Raw genomic sequence first — 19,111 nt, 5'->3', positions numbered from 1 at the left:
GTTAAAGAAGTTCCATTCCTCTGCCATTAAGGTTCTCATAATCTCTCACAGATTTGCTACTTTGTAGTTATAAATTGAATCTGCTGAGAGCTTTTGGGAAAACACAAATTCATTTTTCAAATAAAAGGGTACCAACAGATATAATATAGTTAAGATTTTTATGAACTTCTATATTAAAGCTATTTACATAATTTGTGTGAATAAAGATTTGATCTAGTAATGACAAAGGAAAAAAGATAAATGAACACTTCTCTGTGTGAAAAGTAAAAGGTAAAGATCTCTACAGCTCCATTCCCGGATAATTTTTATTTTACATTTGTATAAATAATTGAAGAGAAACAGAACACTGAAAATCTCCAAGTTAGCAAATGATACTAAGCTTTTGCTAAACAAGTAGTGAAATGACAAGTCAATGTGCATAAACTGTAGGAAAATCTCAAGAGGCCATAGCTTGGCAGAAAAAAAAGGGCATATGAGATTCAAATGAGCAAGTTCAAGGTAAGGCAGTTAGGAAAAAGAATTCCAATTATTTAGTTAGGAACTTGGGCTGTGCTCCTATTATTTACTCAATTGGTCCACAAAGGTGACCTCATCTTACTATCTTTATCCTAAATGGTTTGTTGAGACTGTAATCCGAATATAGATTCTCGGAGGACATCAACCTAATGTGCTGCAGTGGCCCAAACAGGTAGGGTATAATCAAGAGCAGCATTTAAAAACAAAATGGGAAAATATCACCTTACCCATGTAACTCTTATCATGGAGAATTATCAGTGGAGTGCTGTGTTTAGTTGTAGTTACAGAGCTTCTAGAAAGCTGTAATAAACCTCAATGAAGCCTTTAACATAATCCATGATCAAGTGTGGCAATAGGGGTAGGGTAAGAGTATTATTGGAGTGGGCAGGTGAATTTTTCCCATAAAAATGGAATAAAATGGTTGGATTTCTGAATCTGTAAGGACAAAATTTGAAAATGGCTCTGAACAAAACCTATAAAACCATTGAATTTTAATAGGCCCTACTAGGCACATTTCATTATGACTATCTTCCCATAATTCCTACTATAGGCATGGGCCAAAATGACCATTCTTTATTTTATGTGACCTCATGTTAACCTTCCTCAATCACCACCCTTGATCATAGGTAACCAATCAAAAATAGGTGCCTGACCAAAGAGTAACAAATATATATTCTATAAATTAATGACCCAAATTAATCAAATTTTTTCTCTTAAAATTTTGAATCAGGGAGTTTACAATTGTTAATCATCGGAGAAAGGTAGAAGAATATTCTGATAAGAATATTCTAATAGCAAAAACCATTTCCAGCTTTAGTCCCCATGAATCCTTCACCTAAACACTTAATTTTGGATTTCCTATATCTAATAATATAATAACATCTTTGATTACCATTGTTTGAGATGGTCTGTGTTCTAGCAATTAAAAAAGCCTAAACAAAACATAGAAGAGGCATAAAACATATTTGGTTAGATACGTTAGCCAAACTTTAACATATTTAATATTCAAATTGTGGTAAAATGAATCAAGGTGAAATTAAGAAGAGGGTAAAGGATTGATGAAAAAAAAAATAGAACTTTGCCCATTGAATAATACAGTGCTAAATGACACCAAAAAAGTTTCTGCTTTACCCTAGGTGGTGCAGTATACCATGGTGGCTAAGATTATGGGTTTAGGGCAAAGACTACTGCTATGGTTTGAAAATTTGTCCCCTCCAAAATTCATGTTAAAACTTAATCCCCAATGTGGCAGTATTAAAAGGTGAGCCCTCTAAAAGGTGATTGGGTCATGAGCGCCCTGCCCTCATAAATGGATTAATTCATTCATGGGTTAATGGGTTATCTCAGGAATGAGATCAGTGGCTTTATTAGAAGAGGAAGACAGACCTGAGCTAGTAGGCTCAGCTCCCTCACCAGTGATGCCCTGTGCCACCTAGAAACTCTGCAGAGAATGCTTGCCAGCAAGAAGGCCCTTACCAGATGTGCCCCTTAGCCTTGGACTTCACAGCCTTCAGAACTATAAGACATAAATTTTGTTTCTTTATAAGTTATCCAGTTTCACCTGTTATAAGCAAGAGAAAAATTGACTAAGACCAACTATTTAATTAAAATTCTGGTTCTAGGCCAGGCGCGATGGCTCATGCCTGTAATCCTAGCACTCTGGGAGGCCGAGGCGGGAGGATCCTTCAAGGTCAGGAGTTCGAGACCAGCCTGAGCAAGAGTGAGACCCTGTCTCTACTAAAAATAGAAAGAAATGATCTGTACAACTAAAAATATATAGAAAAAATTAGCCAGGCATGGTGGCACATGCCTGTAATCCCAGCTACTTGGGAGGCTGAGGCAGTAGGATTGCTTGAGCCCAGGAGTTTGAGGTTGCTGTGAGCTAGGCTGATGCCACGGCACTCTAGCCTGGGCAACAGAGTGAGACACTGTCTCAAAAAAAAAAAAAAAAAAAAAAAAAATTCTGGTTCTAATATTTATTGGCTGTGAATAAATTATTTCTATGGCTCCATTACCTTATCTCAAAATAGAAAAAGTAACAATATTTTTATATGTTTTTGTGAAGATTAAACAAGTAAATAGGTTAAGTTTTTAGTGTGTCTGGAATTTAAATAAAAATCTTAGCATTGAAAAATATGGTGTTATGATGAGAAGATGAACACTAAAATAGATATGTTCATGAATGTCTGAATCCTAAGTATCACAAAGGACAAAGTGGGATCTAACTTTCAAAAATGTTTTTATGGGCCGGGCGCGGTGGCTCACGCCTGTAATCCTAGCACTCTGGGAGGCCGAGGTGGGCGGATCGTTTGAGCTCAGGAGTTCGAGACCAGCCTGAGCAAGAGCGAGACCCCACCTCTACTAAAAATAGAAAGAAATTATATGGACAGCTAAAAAATATATATAGAGAGAAAAAATTAGCCGGGCATGGTGGTGCATGCCTGTAGTCCCAGCTACTCGGGAGGCTGAGACAGTAGGATCGCTTGAGCTCAGGAGTTTGAGGTTGCTGTGAGCTAGGCTGAAGCCACGGCACTCACTCTAGCCTGGGCAACAGAGTGAGACTCTGTCTCCAAAAAAAAAAAAAAAAAAAAAAAAAACAAACAAAAATGTTTTTATGGAAAATGATCATACCTTCTGATACAAACTAGGTTAGATAGTCCCCCCAGTATGGCATTCCTATTATCTTATGAGGAGTCTAGATATACCAAGTGAATTTCAGAACAAGCAAAATGTTAAGGCTCTTTAGATAAAAGCATTTTTAATGTACTTATAATATATTTTAGATGGTAAGTATAAGTAATAAACCAGAGAGAAATGGCAAACTTCTACCATATTATCATATTTAGTTGTATAATATATTGTAGTCAATTTATATGTACTTTGCTCTTGCCTAAAATTCAGAAGGAGAGTAAATAAAAAGGTTCTTATTCTTTTGTGTAGCCTATGCCTATCTTCATTTTTTTTTTAATTTCAGCTTATTATGGGGGTAGAAAAGTTCAGCTTATATATATTGCCCATGTACTGCCCATCCCCCAGAGTCAGAGCTTCAGGTGTGTCCATGCCCCAGCCTATCTTCATTTTATTACTTACCATTTTATGAGAGTCTGGTCTGTAAACATCTTCCATTTCTTAAGTAGATTATAAGCTTCTTATAGAGTAAGACATGTCCTATATTTCTTTTTTTCCCCAACATATTATATTGAAAATTTTCAAAACTTAGGTTGAAAGAAGACCTTTGAATTGTGAAAATGTTGACCTTAGATGGAAGGCAGAGAGAGGTGAAGAAGAGAGAAAGAAAAATAGAAATAGGGGAAAGAGAGAGAGAGAGAGGAAGAGAGAGAGAGGGAGAGGCTATGTGTGTGTGTTTATTATACACACACATATACATACACTTTTTTTTTCCTGTTGAATTCTTTGAAATAAATTGCAAACATCAGGATACTTTACTTCTGCATGTATCTCTTAAAGAAATGAGACGTTCTATAAATATAACTTGTTATAGGCTGCATTGTATCCCTCCAAAATTCATAAGTTGAAGCCCAAATCTTTAGTACCTCAGAGTATGAGTGTATTTGGAGATAGGACCTTTAAGGAGACAATTAAGTTAAAAGGAGGCCAGGAGTGTGGGTCCTAATCCAATCTGACTGGTGTCCTTATAAGAAAAGGAAATTAGGACACAAACAGAGACAGCAGGGATTCGTACACACAGAGGAAAGACTGTGTGAGGACACAGTGGACAGATGGACATCTGCAGACCAAAGACAGAGGCCTCAGAAGAAACCAAACCTGCTGTCACCTTAATCATAGACTTGTGGCCTCTGAAACTGTGACAGAATAAATTTCTGTTGTTTAAGCCACCGAGTCTACGGCATTTTGTTATGGCAGCCCTAGCAAACTAATACATAACCATTACTATTATCACTACTGGTAAATTTAACACGAACACAATAACATTGCCTAATATACAGTCTATATTCAGATTTGTCTTTTATTGTTATTTTTTATTCAAGTTCACTCAAAAATTACTCATTGCACCTATATGGCATCTCTTTCATCTCCTTTAATCTAGAACAGTTTTCCTACCATTTCTTGTCTTTTGTGACTTTGACATTTAAGGGATGCAGGCCAGATACCTTACAAAATGTCTGAGAATATATATTTGTCTTTTTATTTCATCATGGTTAGATTTGTGTTACATATTTTGGCATTAGTACATAGACAATGTTGATAGTTTCCATGGTATCATATCAAGAGGAGCATCAGGTCTATTTGTTCCCTAATTGGTGAAGCTAAGTTTGATCACTTGTTTAATTTAGTATTTTCCAGATTTCAGTCCTTGTAAAGGTATCTTTTCCCCCTATAAGTGAATAAGTAATCCACTGGGTAATATTTTGGAGTATGTAAATATCCTATTCTTAAGCAACATTTCACCCATTTATTTTAGCATTTATTAGTGATTCTGGGCTGGATCAAATACTATACTGACAGTTGGTAATAATGATTTTCTACTTCAAAATTCCTTAGAAATTTATTGAAAACACAATTTCCTAAAGAAGAGTTTTCCCTCTCTATTTGCCTATTTCTTTATTTGCATTAATTTCACTTCCACTCAAAGGAACTTTTTCTATTAATTTGTCATAATACATCAGCATCATTTTATTTTGGATGTTTAAATTGTTCAAAATTTGATCAACTGGAGTTGGGCTTTTCTTCCTTTTTAGATATCAGTGCATAACACAGAAACTAATACAATAAGCATATATTCAAAAGATAATAAAAATGTTTAATTGAATCAAACTAAGAAGATTGTTATCATATACCTAAGGTTAGTAAGTTAGTATGATATTTTATATATATATGTACATATATGTGTGTGTATGTGTATGTGTGCATATATATACATAAAACTGAATAAAAGCAGTACTAAGAAAAAGTCTGCACAAATAGATTATATGAGGATCACTACTTTGCTCAGTGATCCTACAAGGGACCTAACAATGAGCCAGTCCCTTTGATTCAGTCCATCTCTTCATGCACAGAAACCCTTAGAAGACAGTCAATGGAAGTTCCTTCAATAAACAGCAGGGTGGTATCAAACATATCAATTACCAGAGAATTGCTTATTGCTCTGCACTCCAATGGTTATATGGCTGCCAATAATACATAATACTTGTGGAAAGGAGAAGGAACTTAGCAGCAGCTGTTGAATTGGGCAAGAAAAATTAGAGTTTTCAGAAAATAGACATCCATGTATGTACCACTGATGGTAAATATAGGCCTGTGGAGGCAGACATGCAGATTCATCAATGTGAATTTCAGAGAAATACAACGCTGGATGTAGTTTAAATAACCAGACTATTCTCCCCAAACTTTCAGTCCTTTTAAATAAAGTAGACTGAAGTCTATTTATTCAAAGGTATTTTTGAGGTCTTATATGGTGCATTATGCTGATACCCTGGACATATAGCGACTAGGATGATATTCATTACTTCTGATTTGTGCGCAGTGTGTTGCTCCCTTTCTCCCCACCTCTCAGTTAGCCTATCAAACCTGGAAAAAAAAAAGCAAGGAAGAGACAACTTGGCCATCTTACCAAGACTTGCTATGAGAAGGGAAAACCTCTCCATTCGGATTAGAACTCCTAAAATGGATGTATCCCACCTATTTAATGGTTAATATCAATATCTTGGTTTAAAATTTGTAAGCATTTTTTTAATCCAGACTGGATATTCACCTGCTTAAGGTTAATTCAACCAACAAATATTTATATAGTGCCTACTAGGAAACAGCAGTGTATAATGAACAAGAGCTAGATGGGTAAAAACACACAGTTCTTGCCAGCAAGGTAGACAGAGAATAGTAGTAAAACATTCAGAAAATTAGCACTCAAGATGACTATGGCCCTGAGGGGGAGAAGATTTCTACATCCTCTAGGAGGAATCAGGGAAAACTGTAGAATATGATGCCTGAGTGAACACTTGAAGGGTGAGCAGGAGACTGCCAGGTTGATTTAGGGTGAGCTAGAGGTGTGCACAAAGTCCAGAAAATGAGCGTGCAAAACTTTAGATAATAACTCAGTTTACAGAGCTGCTATATAGATGAGATACTAAAGATTTCCTCACACATGCCTTATTTTTAACCATTGCAACAAGCTGTTGATAAGTTAGATATTATAATTCTTAAGGACATTAAAGTTAAAAGAAAGTAAATAATTTGTTCTAAATTAAATAATAAGGAATAGAGCATGATTTAAACGTGGTTTTCAGATTCTAAATTCAGTTATCTTTCTACTACAACAAATTGCCTTCCTGGGTGGGGGAAGAGGGAAACAAGAAGGCATTTTTCTTCTCACATTTTTAATCTACATAGAGGGGAATTTGGCTTTAGGTAACAGTGTTAAAATGAGTTATGTACAAATAGATAACCTTATTTAATCCAGTAGGAAGTATTGAAAGAGGCTCTTCTACTACAGTAAAAGAAGAAGTTTTATCAAACCCTTCTAAACCCTAAAGAGTAAATAAAAAAACTTAAAGAAAATATATTGTTCTGAAGCCACATTTTTAAAAAGTTCTGCTTAAAAATGAGCGTGTGCAACCTGGAGATTACTAGAGAAACACATCTGAAATGTAGCTGCTATAAACCTTCTGTTCATCAGTGGCCACAAACAGCTTTTTATTATGTGGGGTGAGAGGCACTTATATTTCCTTCAGGAGGTCATAAGCCATAGGATGACTAATACCATTTTGCCTTTGTCAGTTGACAACATTTATTGAGTGTCTACTCTTTGGAGAGCACTATAATAGGTGTTGCTGGGAACTGCAAGTTAAATAGAAAACATGGTCTCTGGCCTTGTCTCAGGTACTGTCAGAAAAAGAAAACAGCACTAGGGTACTCCAAATGGGAAAATAAACTTATTGGTCCTTTAAAATCAATGTCAAAATGGCTCAGAATATCATACTTTGCCTTTGCAAGTTATGCTAGAAGATAACACCCAAGGGCCGTAACAAGCTTGATGCATAGCCCTCTGAGACAACAGAGTAGGGATTTGTCTGTACCTTAAAAAAATAAAAACAAACAAAAAGTCATATATGTTATATCTTTATCAGTTTTATAAAGCTTTTTCATGACTTTTATAGACAGTCTCAGAGAAAATGGAGTAACATAAATGACTTCTAACACTTTAAGTGACTACCTGGCAATATTCTCTCAACATCTGGGTATCCTTAGAATGTTTTTGCAGTCATATGTAGCCTAAAAGCCATTATTGTTTGAAGAGAAGGCTAACAGCAGCAACAACATTCACATATACCCTTCAGGCACAGTGGGCTGCTATTTCTGAGGGCTAAAGGTTTAGTATTGTCTTCTGTGATTTGAAACACTCTTTCTCAGTCTGTGAGATACCCTTATTTCACTATCAAATTTCATCCCTTTACTACCTGGCTGAAAGTAGTGTAAATGTTAGGACCAATTCTGAATATCTTACCCCAATATTTAGCAAATACATTCTTTTGTAATCTAGCTCAGTGTCTGAGAATAATTAAATACTTAACAATGAAATCTAATATACTATTTTGCATAGTGTTTGAGGAAATGTAACATAAAGTTGTTTATGTAAAACATTCCCAATCCAGAAAAATGAAAGCAGGAGACTGTATTTAACAAGCAAAATACAGACTTCTCATCCTGTCAGTATTTTAATAGTCTTATATTCTGAGGTGTATACAAGGTTAGCATCTTTTCAATGTATTTCAGCATGTGTTTCTTAGTTTTGGGTTGCTGAGAAGCAGACCCTGACACAAAGATTAAAGTATAAATTCGATGTTCAAGGAAAACACCAGTAGCAGGAGAGTGGAGAAGTAAAACAAGCAAAGGAAGGCAGCCATTGTGAGTGACTGGAGTTTAATCCCACTGGAGAAACTTTAGGAACTGTGGTAGAAAACACACCACGGAGTTATCTCAGTCAAAGAGTGAGGGAGTTGGGATATTTATATACTACTTCCCAACCATCATGGCAGAGGAGAGCTCTTAGGGTTAATTCTCTACCATGTCTAGCTTGCCACAGGACAGCAAAGGATTCTACAGCTGTGAGAGAAAGTTCTCCAGCAAGGAATTGCAGGTGCTGTCAGTTGGAAGTTGGGCCAATATCCACCTAAGTGGTAACAGCAAAGGGACATTTTTGAGACACCTACAGTGTCTGCAAGAATATCATAGCTTCTGAAAAGGGGTTAAATTCTTATATTCATGCTATCCTAAGGAATAATTCAGAGCAAGGACACAAATCAGGTGCCAAGTCAAATTAACTGGTATTGCCCTTCTCCCCACTAGAGTTCTCTGTTAAAAAGACTCCTGAGTCTTTATCCAGGGCCAGCAGGACATACTTGATTAGCAATTTTGGCCATAAGCCCAGCAGGGGGTTAGTGTTGGTTCATTTGCTGTATATGTCTTATCCCTTTTTCAGAAAATTTCCTAAATCCTTATGTGATTAGTTTATCAAAAATAATAATCCATCAATTTACTGGTAATAGAAAAATAGTGAAAGCAAAAGCAAGATTGCCACATCTAGCTAAATGGCTATAAATACCACTAAAAGCTAATACCTAATCAAATTAGGAAATTCCTATGCTTTCTTGTAATGAGAAGATTAGGTCATGAACAGATTAAAAGTTTTCTGAAAGTATAAATTTGAATTCATTATAATACCTATAAGCCATGAACTGTTTTCTTGCTCTAAATCGCAATTTTTTTAAAATCAACAACTAGCTAGGATTGTGTCAAATGCTAGAACAGATTTTTTTTTATATCTTCACTATTAGAAATGTCAAGTCTTTAATCAATGGTTTAATATTCTATATTTCTCTTACACATATTTTTTATAGATTTTATAATTTCTGGCATAAAAGTAGGTTCAAATCCAGCTTCTGTTTTATACCATATTAGAATTTATTGAAGGTAAAGTGATCTATATCTTTATGAGAGATAATTTAATCTACTTTACCAAAGCTCATACTTAACTAAAGAATTAAATGAAATATTTTGAAACTGCCTCCTAGTTACTTTTTAAAAAGTGGATTCAATTTCAAGTAGTATCTTGTGGTAGGGACTGGGGTGAGTTTAGGCTGAATTATTTATGTAATAATGATACATATTTGACATGTGAACTACTTGACTTGTGCTGATAAACAAGTAGATTTGACTGTAACTATTAAAGATGAAAAGTAAGAAGAAATGATAAAAGATTGTACTCCTAGTTCCTTCCATTATATTTCTAGTCTGATAATGTTAATTTTTAGAGTGAAAAAAATCTAAAGCAGGTCAATTATGTATGGAGGATAGTAGATACACTAGAGTTGCTAGATATGTGAAGTTTGGTCAGTACTCATTTTCATACCAAATCAAGAATCTCAATTTGTTTGAGTTTCCTACACAATTAAGGTAGAATAGAAGAGCATGAAATGAACTCAGATTGGGGGTGGAGAGAGAGACAGAGAGAGAGAGAGAGACAGAGAGGCACAGAGAAAGAGAGAAGAGCCAGATAAAGTAGGCATTTGAGGCCATTTGAAGGACTTTGGCTTTTACTGTGAATGAAATGGAAAGCTCTTAGAAGGTTTTGAACAGAGAAGTAATATTTAGACATAAATGATTTACTGATGTTTTAAAAAGGATCACTCTATTGTAAAGAGAATAAAAGGATAAGAGTGGAGTTGGGCAGACTAAGAGATTATCAAAATAATGTACAGAAGGTCTTCAAATAACATCCTTTCATTCAACATTGTTTTGTTATAATGTCCCAGCTAGGGCCACTGTCTGTGCAGAGTTTACATTTTCTTCCCCTGTCTACCTGGGTTTTCTCCAGGTGGTCCAGTTTCCTCCCGTATCCCAAAGATGTGCCCTTCAGGTTAGTTATCGTCTCTAAATGGCCCCAGTGTGAATGAGGTGTCTGTGAATGTGCCTTGCCATGGAATGATGGTCTGTCTAGGGCTGGTCCCTCCTTTTTCCCTGAGCTTCTGGGATAGGCTCCAGCCACCTGTGACCCTGAGCTGAAATAAGAAGTTTGGGAAATAAATGAATGAATAAATAAATACAAATTATTGTAAAATAAAAATTTGTAAAGTCTATAGTAATCATACAAATGCACAACAATATATGATGTGGTAGGAAAGCACTCAGCAAGCCCACCATGTTTGTTCTTGTTTGGTTTTGAACTACATGGTGGTATGAGGGGTAGATAATTGTATTACTTGTTTTTATTAATCTTTCTTAAGTGTATATATAGATCACATTTCTTTCTGTTTAATTTTAAAGTATTTTTGGTCTTTATTTGGAAGTTTAGTGATGTTTTTGTGACTAGAAATATGCTGTAGGAACTTAACTCTTGTTTGTATCAATTAGTCTATTGGTAAAATTGACTTTATTATGCATTGTCATTTGGCTTAAAGTTGCAGTTTCCAAGACTCAATCAACAACGTTAAGTGAGAATTTACTGTAGACAAAAAGCTAATAATAGCTTCAACCAAAGAGTTACAGGTAGTGATAGTAAGCAGTTGTATTCTTAATACTTTGAAATGATGGCTGACATAATTTGCTGATTTAATTGATGTAGGGTGTAAGTGAGGAATCAAACATTTTGGTTCAAACATCATGACAAAATGATTTACTATTAGTGAGCCAGGGAGTTCAAATTTGAACTTACTAAGTTTGTTATGCCTGATACAAATCTGATCTTTAAGAAAGAGGTACAGGTGGAAGACATAATTAGGGAGAAGTTGGCATATAGCTGTTATTCAAACAAGAGTGGATGGGCTCATCTAAAGATGAATATATAGAGAAAAGAACAAATGAAGGATGAACCTATTGCACCCCAAGGTTTTCAGGTTAGGTATATAAGGAAAGAAAACACAGGAGGCTGTGAGGTAAAAGCACAATCAGGAGCAGGTGATATTCCTGAAGTCAAATGGAGAAAATGTTTCACGGAAAAGAATCAACCAAGACAAATATTGATGAGAGTTAAAGTGTTCAAGATGTGAAATGAAAATTGGTTATTGTATTCATACATATTGAGCTCATTGCTGAACTTGATAAGAATAGTTTCAGTGGAGAAACAGGGGACAAATCATGATTGAAGTAGTTTAAGAGAAAACAGGTTGAGAGAAATAGGCATTGAGTATATGTAACCTGTGTAATAAGTTTTTCTGTGAAGCAAAGAAGAAAAAAAGAAAGTCACTGGAGAAGCATGAGGAGACAAGATACTCTTCTTGTTAACACATTAAGGAAAATTATGGCTGCTAGTAATTTGCGGGAATGACAGAGAAAGGAACAAATAAGATGCAATAAAAAGAGGGACTTATGTTTTTAAGTTACCAAGAGTAGAAGGAAATCCATGAATAAGGAAAGAAACTGTCTTTAGATAAGAGCCTAAACAGTGCACTCAAGGTAATAGGAAGGAAAGCAGACTATTGTAGGTATGATAAAGATGGTGGCATGTGGAAGTTGGCAAGGAGGCGGAGGGTTGAGAAAAGAAGGAATGGTGTGAAATAGTGCAGTGTAGAAAGAATAACAGATTGGAAGAAAATATATAGCAGAATTTCTAGGCTGCAATATTGTCCACTTGGAGAATAGTGTTTAAGAATTTAAAATGAGAACAAGACACTTTGTTGTTTGTGTTGTGTTTGCTGTTTTTCTGTTTGTGTATTTTCTTCTGTCTAGAGTTAACTGCCTGGGGTACAGGCCTAAAGCTTGGATTTAACTAAGTTTGTTGTCTTGCCAACACAACAGAATAAAGAAAAAAATGGATAAGAGAGTTGAGGGTGTAAGTAAAATAAATAAATTTGTGACTAAGAAAATCAATTTATTAATATTTGAAAGCTTTATCCAGAGAAAATCATACATATGGCAAGAATGAAACTTAACACCCCCCAAAGGAAAAAAAAATGAAGAGAGGACAATAGGTGCACTATAAAGGTCTAAAATTATTTATACACATTCTAATACCTCTGTGACAGATTAAGATCCTTCTAAGTACTAAATATTATTTAAACAAGTTTTAAATTGAAATTTTGTTTGCTATGAAAATCTAAAATAGTAAATAGCATTAAATATTAAAAATACTATATTTAGCTATTGTAACCTTAAAATTAATTTTAAAACAGAATTATCTTCTCCAAACCTTAAAAGTATGGTATTACAGCTAAAAATATGTTTATGGAAAAAAATGCTTTAAGTCATCTAATTTTAGTGTTTAATGGGATCTTAGAGAAAAGCTGTATTCCCATATGGCTTCTGGATTTTTAAAATGAGGTAGGGCACAAAGGAAGTTAAAGTGACATACGTAAAGCTATGTAAGCAGGAAACCAGAAATCTAGATCTTAGCTATGTCTTGCTGATCTGTGTTCATAAGAACAAAATGAGTAATTAAAACTCATAAACCTTTACACCTGACATTTTTTGGGCTAAAGAATATTCTCCTCTAAGATGCAGCATTACTAAATTATACATCACACCTATCACCCTATTGTTCTGATCTAAGATGAGAGACATTCATTATAACAGAGTTGGCCTTTTAGCCCATACAGCTATTGTCTAAGAACTATAGCAAGAATTTGAAGTTGGAAAAGATAAAGACACACTCTAAGGACACAGGTAAGCTCAGTTTTAAGCAATTCAATGAAGCTACAGACGCCTGCAAAGCAGCTATAGTGAAGAATCACTGACAACCACTGCTGTGGTTTCAATATGTCTCCCAAAAAGCATGTGTTGAAAACTTAATAACCAATGCAACAGTGTTGCGAGATAAGACCTAATGAAAGGTGATTAGGCCAACAGTGTGAAGTCAATGAATTAACACTGTTATCCTGGGAGTGAGTTCATTATAAAAGGAATAGTTTGGTGTCTTTTTATACTTTTTTTCTCTCCTCTCTCCTTCTCTCTCCTTCTCTTCTTCCCTCCCCCTCCCTCTTTCCTTGTGTAATTGGATAACACAACAAGAAGGCCCTCACTAGATGCTGGCCCTTCAATCTTAGACTTCCCAGCTTCCAGAACTGTAAGAAATAAATTTCTATTCATTACAAATTACCCAATCTCAGGATTCTGTTATAGCACAAAACAGACTAAGACACCTACTGTAAGGAAAAGAGGCAGTTTTTTGGGAATAAGCTTTGAGCAGATTGTAAGGTATAATCTATAACAGATGTAATATGTTAGAATATCAATCCTAAAAGTAAGGGCACATGTAAGGGTGTATGATAGGTACTCCGTAGGGAAATGATGCTGGTTATCAAAAAGCAAGCTTTTTCCACAAGGCATTAATTGCAATGAAGTTTAAAATTAAGATATTGTTATCTTTGAAAATGATATATAAAATACACAACATATACTAAGTTCTCCTAAGATTTAAAAACAAATTTTGCTAGTGGGAACTCAAGGAATTCTGCTTGTGGTATGCTTTCACTAGGGTCTTCCATTTCTATGTTCATCTTTTCTCATCTTGATCATATTTAGTTCTATTCAATTTCAATTTTTAACCTGAAGCATATCGTTTTCTCTATGTCCTAGATGGATTATGATACAATTAAGAAGTGTCTTTGACAGACTTTCAAGTAGCAATAGGAGCATCTGTTCTCAATGTGAATGTGATCTGCCTGTGCTATCCAGCTGCCCTTTGTTCTTATTGTTTCAGCAGGTGTTGCCGACTAAGCAGGTGTCCTCTGGATGATTTCATCTTCCATCTCATGTTCATGTGCACTGCTCATGAAAAGACCTGCAAATCCATGACTATGCCCTTCCCAGATTGAGGGAGACAATTTGATCAATAAGAGATATGAAACAATACTACTTTCTACATCCCCCAAACTATTCTACTATAGTCTTCTCATTCATTCATGATTTATTTTTAGATGTCACTAACTGCTAGGCATTTATTTACTGAGCATTTTTCTATGATGTTTAAAGCTGAAGGTTTAATTTAGACTTGGATCTTAAGTCTAAATATCTCTTTCCTATTATACTTGTCCATACTATAGATGCCAATTAGGTTAGGGTGATAGTTATCAAACTTCTTATAAGAACCAAGGCATTACAACCACCAAATAACTTCTAATCAGAAAGAATATCCATACAAAAGAGTAGGCTACATTTTCTTCAAAAACCTTCTTTTATAGAAATGCTCAGGAGTAAGATTGGTTGTATAGCACAGAAACATGTTAAATGTAAAAAAAAAAAAAAAAAAAAGACTTTGTTTTGGATAACATAACTAACATACCCTAAAGGCCAGTAGGTCAATGTTGTTGTCTATTATGAACTAAGTGATTCTGGTATATACTTTGTCCTGTGAAAAGGACAAAGGGCATTTCTTCCCTGCAGAAAGAAATCTATTTCCTGAGGCCTTTAGAAAGTGTGTAGTTAATGAAAGGTCACATGAAATAAGGTCAGAAAGAAAAGACTAAAGTTGGTCCTTCATCAACAACAGTCCAACCGACGGTCTCAACTCCTTATTAAATATATGTTCCTGAAAGGGGCAAGCCATTCCATTCCTTACTAGTCACTTCTTGATGGTAGGTACTTTAGTACATTATTAAAATTCTGCATCTCCTAACATAGCAGCTGACATAAGGTGGGCTCTCAATAAATATCAGTAGGATAATTAAAAGCTGTCAGTTTTTGTATATAATACATGTTTTCTTGATCTTCTAATTTGATATTATTACAGAATTAACCATCGAACTGTGTTCAAAGATAACGTTTCAACAGAAAATGGAGAATCAGTCTGTGTAGATTTACGCTCATTCAGAAGACTACGTGCTTTCATGAAACTTTTAAAACAAACAAAAAGCTCTGTGGATTGACAAAATAATCATTTTCAAATGTCAAAATCTTTAAAGTTTCTCTAACACCTGTCATTTTCTCTGCCAAGTATCAAAAGCCTCTATTAAGCAAATATCTGTCAACTGATTCTGCTTCAAGAAAGAGGAGGAGAAAGAAAAGGAGGAGAAGCAGAAGCAGAAACAGAAATAATAAGAAAAGGAAGAACAAGGCAGGAGAAAAGAAATTTTTTTAAAAAAATTGAATTGAATTGGCATATTAATATTAGAAATGTTACGTGCAAAGTTTCATTCATTTTGCCCACTTTATACAAACAAATTTAAAATGATGGAAACAATTTGCCTTTTTAAAATAAAATTTTAACAATATTAAAAAATAGAGATTTGATTTTTTCTCCATTATGTAACAGATGAATTGCCAAATAATATGGGCTTTTCTTTAACAATACAGACAGTGAGATGGATATTTTTAATGTTTCTTCATAAAAAATAGATTGGTTCATGTACTACAAATTACTGCAGTTCTCAAGCTTCATTTTTTTTAAATTTATAAAATGAAAAAGACAAATACTATATTATAAGGAAATATTATGATTGCTATTAGGTTAACAATTTAAATGAGTCTAGAAATGTGTGAAATAATAAATTATCAATGAATGATAGTTGTCCTCTGCTAAATAGTTTAAGTTGAAAATTCTATGGGAAATACTGGTGACAATTGTGTGGCTTTGAGCAGACAATACAACTTCTTTGAGCCTTCCCTTCTCCATCCTTGAAACGGTTGTAATAAAAAAGTGCTTCATACTTCATATGATTCTTGTGAAGATCACATGAGATAAACATGAAAGCCTTTTGAGAATCATAAATCCATATTAAAGTGTTGTAGGACATCAGAAACTAGAATACATCTCTACTTTCTATGTTTCTAATTCATACTATTTGGTATGTTTAAAATTGATTGTAAAAATATTGGTATAACAGGAAAATAAAATATCATATATGGACTCAAACAAAAAATGATGATTTATTATTTGAATATCTATAAGTATTGAATTATACCCTGCATTCATCATAGTAAATGATAAATTGCTTCTTTGAGATCAGCTAATGTGAATTTCTATTTAGATAATTATTGTACAATGTCAAGTGACACTATTTTATTTTTATTATTAAAAATAATATATGGTAAAAGAGACATTAAACATATCCTAGAGTATTTTTAGCACTATTGTTCTCCTATAATTAATCCTCCGACTTCTCAACTGTTTTTCTTCAGGCTATTAACTAAAACTCTGTAATGTAATGGCATCTTTGCTTACATGAGGACCTCAGGCTTCAGTGGTCTGTGATGATTAAGGGCAAAAAAAAAAATCTCACATTTTTCATATAATATTCTCCTCGCCCATGAATTTCATAAGGTAGATTTCAACTGGTATTTTTGACAGCCATTCAAATGTCTCATTAAAGCTTATTTAGTTTCTTAGTTTCTAAATGTTCAAAGACCACTGAAAAAATTAAGGATCATTGGACTGCAGGTAAAAAGATAAGTCTAAGGGACATTGAAAACAGTAATATCTAAACACATCACAATTGTAAAATATTAATATTCTAAAACCCACTTTAAAAAAATTAATGCCAAAGGACTTACCTAAGTATAGCACTAAACACAGTATCTCACCTATAATTGGCTTTCAGTAAATATTTGTGATTTTTTCTTTGCCTGAAAAAACTTAAAATATTCTTGTTTTCCTTATAGGAGTAACTCTTTAAAATGCAGGTAAAGCATGTAAGTAGATCAAGCAAATTATACAAGTACATTAATTTCTTTCTAGTCAAATCTTCTTTAATCTTTTGTTTAGAAATGATAAACAGTATTTTAATTGCAGTAGAGAAATCTATGGAATGCAGATACAGCAAAAAGAGGACAGGACTTTCCCTAATATTTCAATTCCTAAAGCACACAGAGGCTGAGTATTTGTTATCTTTCAGGTTGTATGAACAATGAGGATAGATTTCATAACTTTCTGAGGGAACCAGGCACATGAATGCAAATACACACACACATGCATTTAGACATGCACATCTCTGCCCACATGTACACATGTGCACACACATATACATGAGCGTGCACACATGCACAGACATACACTCACACAGCTCTTCTGCCTAGCATTGGTTTACCTGCTATTGCTAGTAAGAACCCAACAACAAATAAAAACTGACATCTCTATAGCCAGACAAAATCCTGGAAACTATTTCATGTGTGCAGTTGCAGAAGGCAGTCAGCTAAATGTAAAAAAATCTCATACATTGGATTGTTATGAGTTCCAACCATGTTTTTTTTTTTTAATTTTATTTTTCAACCCATATTTTCCACAGTTTTCAATAGTATTAGTTAACACTTTTTTGCAACTTTCATGTTTCATAGATACCTAATTATCACACTCTCAACCCTGAATGAGTAATGCTATTATTCTATTTTATCAATAAAATATACTGATCTCACACCTAAATAGCACTGTCTGAATAATGACCCCTATTTTCCCTTTATTTCCTTGTAGAAGGCATCTACTCTGGGAGCCAGCCTCATGGTCCCTTATTCTGAATTTTATATCTCTTAATGCTGAACTTCCCAAAAGAAAGCCAATGACGAGATTTAAAATTAAATATACAAGACTTTAGTAGCTCACAAGGAAAAATATAAAGTAACCCTGTAGAACTAACACTTCTGAGTTTAGAATAAATGTACAATGATAAACACAGTGCCTAGCACATAGTAAGTACTCAGTAGCATCAGGTAGCAGAATTTTAAATGGAGCTTTTCCTTAACCCTGAAATTAGAAAATGGAGCTCAAAGCAAATTCTAAAAAGGGCAAGAAACATTTGAGGCAGACATCTTACTGAGGGCATCCTATGATGATTCCAAATAAACCCCTTTCCCTCAAACACCTTTTCCCCTTTGCCCACCATAGCTAAGAAGGCTAGAAAAGGGTAAGAAGGGGCCAATAGAATTCACCGAGATCACCATGTTGGTGGGGAGAAGTTATTCTTTCTTATCCACTGAGAAAAATAGGGAGGTATATTCTTCTCTTTTCTAAGACAAGTGAGTTAGAAGTACCTCAGCTGATTCACTTGTAAGATTGGGGGCACCTGGAAGAAGGGAAACCTGGCCTCTTATTCCTTGGATAAATTCTTGTTCAACTGGAAACCTGCAGGTCCACTGTGGAAGTGTTGTCAGAGCAGTGTGGACATAGTAAGAGACTCTTACAGAGCTTGAAGCAGTGTCCCCTAGTGTTTGAGAGTATACATGAACACAGAGATTTGTGTGTGTTACTCCACTAAGATAGCTAGGAAAGGAGACTTCCATAGCATAGTGTGCCTGGGAAAAACATTATCAAGAACTACCATGCCCTCTTACCCCCAAGTTCCCCTAAAAAATTTATTCTTAAAAGATTTTGCCAAGAGTATAGAAGGGGCTTCATTAGGTTCTGAGGCTCCTTGGAGGTGAGAGGGGTATACAGGTATGCAGATATCCTGTAAGGTAGTGAATGTAGGATTCTCATAAGATGAAGCAATGATGTCATTCCTCTCTGGAAGAAACCTCACTGACTTGGAGGACCATAGTAAAGCTCAAAATTCTCCCCAAGAAAATAAAACAAAACAACTTTGCAGAGATGACCACATTGTCAGAGCCAACTAGCAGAAGGGGAAACCAATCAAAACAGAGCAGGACCAGGGAAGACCATATGATTTTATAATAACTATGCTTTCCCTGTCTTCCT

General features: G+C 34.7%; 1 protein-coding gene across 2 annotated transcripts in view; it reads right to left on the bottom strand.

Moving 5' to 3' along the window:
- Positions 1-19,111, bottom strand: part of LRP1B (LDL receptor related protein 1B) — a 1,768,615-nt gene that overhangs the window by 782,632 nt on the left and 966,872 nt on the right. The gene's annotated exons all lie outside the window — the stretch shown is intronic.

This window comes from Eulemur rufifrons, chromosome 1, assembly GCF_041146395.1.
Source record: "Eulemur rufifrons isolate Redbay chromosome 1, OSU_ERuf_1, whole genome shotgun sequence".
NCBI lineage: Eukaryota > Metazoa > Chordata > Mammalia > Primates > Lemuridae > Eulemur > Eulemur rufifrons.
Note: the sequence above shows the minus strand (reverse complement) of the source record. Positions and strands in the feature narration are given on the sequence as shown.